This window comes from Phyllostomus discolor, chromosome 1 (assembly GCF_004126475.2).
Source record: "Phyllostomus discolor isolate MPI-MPIP mPhyDis1 chromosome 1, mPhyDis1.pri.v3, whole genome shotgun sequence".
Lineage (NCBI taxonomy): Eukaryota > Metazoa > Chordata > Mammalia > Chiroptera > Phyllostomidae > Phyllostomus > Phyllostomus discolor.
In genome coordinates, this window is record NC_040903.2 from 180,926,674 (window position 1) to 180,932,673 (window position 6,000).

Sequence of the window (6,000 nt, forward strand, 5' to 3'; positions counted from 1 at the left end):
ACCCTCCCAGACCTTTCCCTAGGTGTCTCTTTATTTGTCCCTTTTATATAAAACCATAACTGTAAGTATAGTGCTTTCCTGAGTTTTGCAAGTAGCTATAGTGAATTATTGAACCTGGAGGGGCAGTGGGAACCCCTGAATTTGTAGCCAGTTGGTTACAAGTGCAGGTGCCTGAGACCTGCAGAGCTTGTAGCTGGAGTTGGAAATGAGGAGATCCTTACTGAGGACTGTGCCTTTGAACTTGTGAATTTGACATAAATCTGGGTAGTTAGTGTCAGAATCACATTGCCAGGCCAGTAATGGGTAACCAAGTTGGACTAACAGAACTGGGCCTGACTATGGAAGGCTTAGACATCAGGCATTAGTCTTGTGTAGGGAACATGGTGCATTATAATTTACTAAGTACTTGAAATGTCTCAGAAACTCTTCCAAGCATATTTTAATCCTTGTATTTTATCTCCTCTATCCTAGGAAGCATTATTAATTGTTTTAGAGATGAGTACTAGAAAACAAAACCAAACTACAAAAATAACAAACTTTGGACTCTTTGCTAGTTGGAGATTTACCACCTGTATGCTGTTGATCTGGGAACAATTGCAACTTTGCATGACCTCAGTTTTCTCATCATTCCTTCCATTCCTAAGATTTTATGATTCCACATGGTTAAGGTGCATTCTGAAAAATTGTAAGTTATTAAAGTAGCCTCTAAGAGCAAGTTTAACTTTGGACATTCATCTGTATTTTCAGCAAATATTTATTGAACATCTGCCATGTACCATACACAAGGCTATGATTTGGAGATACAGAGATAAACAAGAACTAATAGTCATTCCTTCAATACCTATAGTATTGGATAAATTGCCTTTTTATTTCAGATGAGATTATGTTTAAGTGAGCAACCTGAAGGAAAGTAGGTAGAGGACAAAAAAGAAAGCAGATTGCATGGGGGGTGGAGGAAACTGGGAATGAGCTTTGCCTTGCGGTTAGGAAAATGAAAGATCAAATGGACATGGACTGCTAAGGACAGACTGTGGGCATGTGAGAGTCAGGTGATTTGTAGCATCAGGTAGTGATTGTATGGAGCAAGCCCCAACAGTAGCACATATGTGGATTTTGTGCATGAGTACAAGGGAGGTAAGGCAATCTCCCTTACGCATTTGCTTTCACCTAGCTATACGAGTAACACCACTGTAGTTTCAGTCTAGAATAAGAAGAGAACTCGAGATTTGGAGTGGAGAACTCAAGCAGAGAAGGAGATGGGACTGGCTGGGCAGTGTTTCAAAGGTTGGTAGATGTCCAGAATCATTCAGGGGGGCTTTGTGAACATACAGATTCCACCCTAGATTTTTCAAACCAGAATTTCCAGAGAAGATTTAAGAATAGGGCTTCCAAGGTGATGTGATGCTCTGCTGGATTTGAGAACTTCCGGCTTACTTTGACTGGCAAACAAGGATGCTGCGTAAGACTCAAAGGGACCTGCCATCAGCAACAATCACTTTGTTCTGCTTTCATGACCTTAGTTTTCTGCATGGATCAGATTGTATTCTAAAGGTATTGTTTTGTGGATGCTGCACGACCCACCCTTCTTCCATCTGTGGGTTTTTATTCTCACTTCCTTTTGTTGGCATCTGAAGTCTTGGGAGGTAGAGAGATGTGTGGTGCTTCTTTTGATGGGTGGCAACTTTTGCCTTGTGTAGTAGACATAGATGGGCAAAAAAAATCTCAAAGATGGGGTGGAAGTTAGATTTTAGTGATCAAAATCATTTGAAGTAACCAAATCAACAATAAATCACAAATCCAGATTTTTGTTTAAAGGGGAGGAGACCAAGGCAGTGTGTGTGCAAATTAGCCAGGCCACGGCTTGCTGGCTCTGGTTCATTTTGTAAACAAAAGCAGGCCTGAATTCAATCAAACATTACTTGTTAAAGTAAACTAGCAAAAAGCTGGTGAAAATTAAAGTAGAACAGAAGATGGTTTCAATAATTTTATTCTCCAGCTTTTAGCTAAAAAAAAAAATCTACCCACCATTCCATTCTATGGTGCATGTCCTTCTTCTCTTGAAAACTGGAGAGTGTTTTAGTTATGCCCATGTTGGAAAATGGTACATGTAGTATTGGGTAACTTGCCTTGAGAATAAAATTCTGAATACTATCATTTGTAGGTTTGACAGTATTTTTTTTGTAGACTTGTAGGGACTTTTTCAATGTGAGAAATGGGACCCAATAGGTTGGGTAGCTGAAAGGCTAAATTGTTTGATAAATACCATGTGTCTGGTATGCTATACTTGTTTAAAGTGACACTGAGAGATTAGTTGTTTCTAGACATTTTTTGGTTTGGTCTTTAATGTATACAGAGCTGTTGAGTTTCCCCTAAAAACTGAACAAAGCCTGAGGGGTTTTGCTCTATGGGGCTAGAAACAAGTGGACCGTTGCTTTGGCTGCAGCGAAGTTTTCCACTGAGGTGACAGGTCTGAACTTTCCTCCAGGAGTGATAGGGGGAATGCCATCAGAATTCCTAGATGAAGGGAAGTTCTAATTATTAAGCCTTCTTTTAAAAGCTTCAGTAGGAATTTTCTACTTTGCACGTAAAACTGTCATTTGGAAGGTTGTGTGGGGTCAGGGATCCCGAAGATCATTTCTAAGAGTTTTGGGACTAGGTGTAGCTGTCCAACTGTCCACCTAGGCCAAAAGTATCCTGAGTCATTGCCTGAAATTCCCTCCACTTGTGAGCGTGTGTTATGTTCCAGCAGCTGAGAGAGGTGTTGATTCATTTCAGGCCTCATTTGTCTATGATGAAGTTCAACCCACCACAGAGGGATTCAGAGGAACTGCACTGTGGACTTCAGGCCTGTGGTTTATGTTTTCCCTGGGTTTTTATCTGTTTTCTGTGCATTGTTGACAATGAAGTTGACATTAGATGTGTCTGGCCCAAAAGATAATGCACAGAACCTGACAACAATGTAGAACAACAGTGGGAAAGATCTTGCAGTCACAAATCAATCGTTGTCAATGAAGCAGCCACCAAAGTGAAACTATGACAACAGCAACAACACTCCTTTGCTCTGGAATCAGACCCCGGAGGCAAATGTGGCCTCCCTGAAGACGACTCACATCATCAGACCACAGTGAAGAAGAATGTGGGCTTCTTCCTATTCAGGCCCATCCGCCGATTGTCTTGGAGAATGCTGAACTTGGGGCGGTTCTGTAGAAACACACTCCCTGCCCTGCCCTGCCCTGCGCACTCTAAGCTCTGACGTACCAAAAAAAGGATTCATTTCATTCTTAATGATGATTTGGATATAAAATAATTATCAACTACTCTTTTTTAAAGGCTTTCACTGTGGGTCCTCTCAGAGACAGTGAACAGGATGAAATGACCTCTTATAATTATTTCTTATCTTATGGTCTAATAATGATTTGTTTTAATGACATCACAGGGTGGAAACTGTGTTCTCCTGACCCTTTAAATATCAGTTATGGGAGGAGCTTTTTTCTATTTCAGGGTTGTGTCATTACTCTGGGGGTTGATGGTTCTATTTTGAGAAATATTAAATGCTTATCTTGTACCCTGGTACCACCCATGCTATTTGCCCAACAGCCAGTTCCAAAGTAATTGGGCTTGCAAAGGGTCCTTGGGGAAAAACGTCCTGGCTCATATTCCAATAGTCCTAGGAAATCAGAACAGTCTCCTAGCACCCTGACCTTGATGCCGGCCCCCCCTGGGTGGCTCAGGAATGATGTTTGCACTGTCTTATATCTCAGCTTTTACTCCTTTGTGTTTATTCCATTGCTTGAAAGACTCAGAACATCACTTTTTCTAGCACACATTGTTTGTCTGAAAATACACCTGGAGAGTTGCCCAATTTGGAAATGACTTAAATTACAAAAAAAGCACAGCTGTCTTTAACAGCTCTAGGAGTTCATGCAACGAGCCTACAATTTATTGAGTAGGATTAGATGCTTATTGCCTATGACACTTTAAATACCATTACATTGAAGTTTATACAAGAAAGTCCAAGTTTAAAACTGGAATCTTAGCAATAACAGCTGGGCCATTTGTTTATGTGATAGGCAGGAAAGAATGACTTCTGTAATCTTCGTATTTGGCTTCAGGATTCTGCTCAGAAAAAAAAAAGATGGGAGGGGGAAGAAAGAAGCTAATTTCAGATTGTCAAGCTGAGCTGAACACTGCTGGCTAATTTGTCCCTCATGTTAAGACCTCTGCCAAGGTTCCTCTTGTATCCTCTTGCTCTCTCACACCTGACAAACCAGCACTTGAAATACTGGAGCCCACCTCTCTGACAGCAAGGGGTATGTTGCGCGCTAGCTCGCAGCTCTCTCCCCCAGGCGGCTCACATTCCGCATTTTGTTTCTAGCATGAAAGACTTTGTTTTAAATCATAATAGCAACCAGGCTGTAATCACATTAGAGCGCACATGGAGAACTTGCAAAAAGTCATGTGTTTTGGATTTGACATTCTGATTTATGGTTGTGTGCTCCAGTTACACAGCTGCAATCTCATTTTCCAACAAAGATGTTTTCTATTTTTCTATTACTTTGCTTCACCCTGTCTTTATGTTGGGGAAAATGAAAGCCACCAGGTGAAGTCATAACATAAGTACAAATGTTTTCGTGTTTGGGTTGGAGAGCGTAATAAAGGGTGTATGCTGGCATTTGAAACACAGCTTGTTATTTTTGAATAAAAGTGTAAAGAGAATTGTTTACTTAAGGTAATCACAAATTAAAGAGATGCATGGAAATTTTTAAAACCCAGAATTGTCCTACAAACTTTCTCTCTCTATCACCTGACATCAGTTTCTTAGGAGGGAAATGGATGGTAATGCTCCATTTTAGATATTCAGGTAAACTGAGTTCCCTACTTGGTATGTTCATTTCACAAAATTCAAAGAAGTTCAGGGTTCGGAACTGGTAAAGAGAGTTCCTGCCAACCTGTTCATTGTGCAGATGAGGAGAGTGAAACCCAGAGAAGTCAAATGACTTGCCTAAGGTCCCACAGCTGGTTAGTGGCAGAGCCTAGAGTAAAACTCAGATTTCTCTCGCCCCACTCCAGCGCAGTTTCCACCATCCCATTTGAGTGGAACTTGAACAGCACTCTTTTTGTGGGAAACTGACCACCACCACAAACACTATTCCATATAAATTTTCTGTTAACATATGAAAAAGAAAATGCCTTTTACTTTCTTGGTTTCTTTTTCCCCTAGGTCTGAATATTTTGTTGTTCTTAAGTGTGGTGAAAATTTAGACACGTACCTGCTTCAATATATATGACAGAACATGGCAGAACAGTCTCCTTTGGTCTCATAATTGGGGCACATTATTGGCAATAAAGGTAACGATCTTGAATTCAGACGTGTTAAGATTCAACACATTTCAATTCTTCCCAACACTTGAATAATTCCAAATATAGTGATGTTTTTGGCAATTCAGTCAAGTCTTAATAAAAAGTATTTGTATAAGAAAATAAAAAATATACAGCATGAAGGCATTCATAGGTACAAGCAGTCAAACTGACTTGGAAATCTGTTTAAAATGGAAGGAACATTAACGCCCTATTGTCTGGACCATTATTTTGGTGCCCATTTTTCTTTAATGTAGATTCAGTCTTTGCTTTGTGAGAGGATTTTGGATTCTTTGGTCATTAAGTCGCTATAGTATTACCATAGAGAGGAACATACATGTACATGATAATTACATATAACATTTTTAGTGGCATTTTCTACATCGAAGATATGGATTAAAATTTTCCCCCATATTCAGGGAGTGGAGAGTGAATGGGGGACCAATAGTTTTTATAATTTTTAGTTAAATGTCTAAGCACAGATGCTGTGTCAGAGTTTTAGATTCTCATACCTGTATGGGAATAATACTTGTAGGAGACATAGTTTGGTATTGCTATGCCTCTTGCCCCCACCTCTCTTCTCCCCTTTTTCTGCCAACAGCACCAAGATTTCCCTTTTGGGGAAGTTAGTTCAGCCTCCTT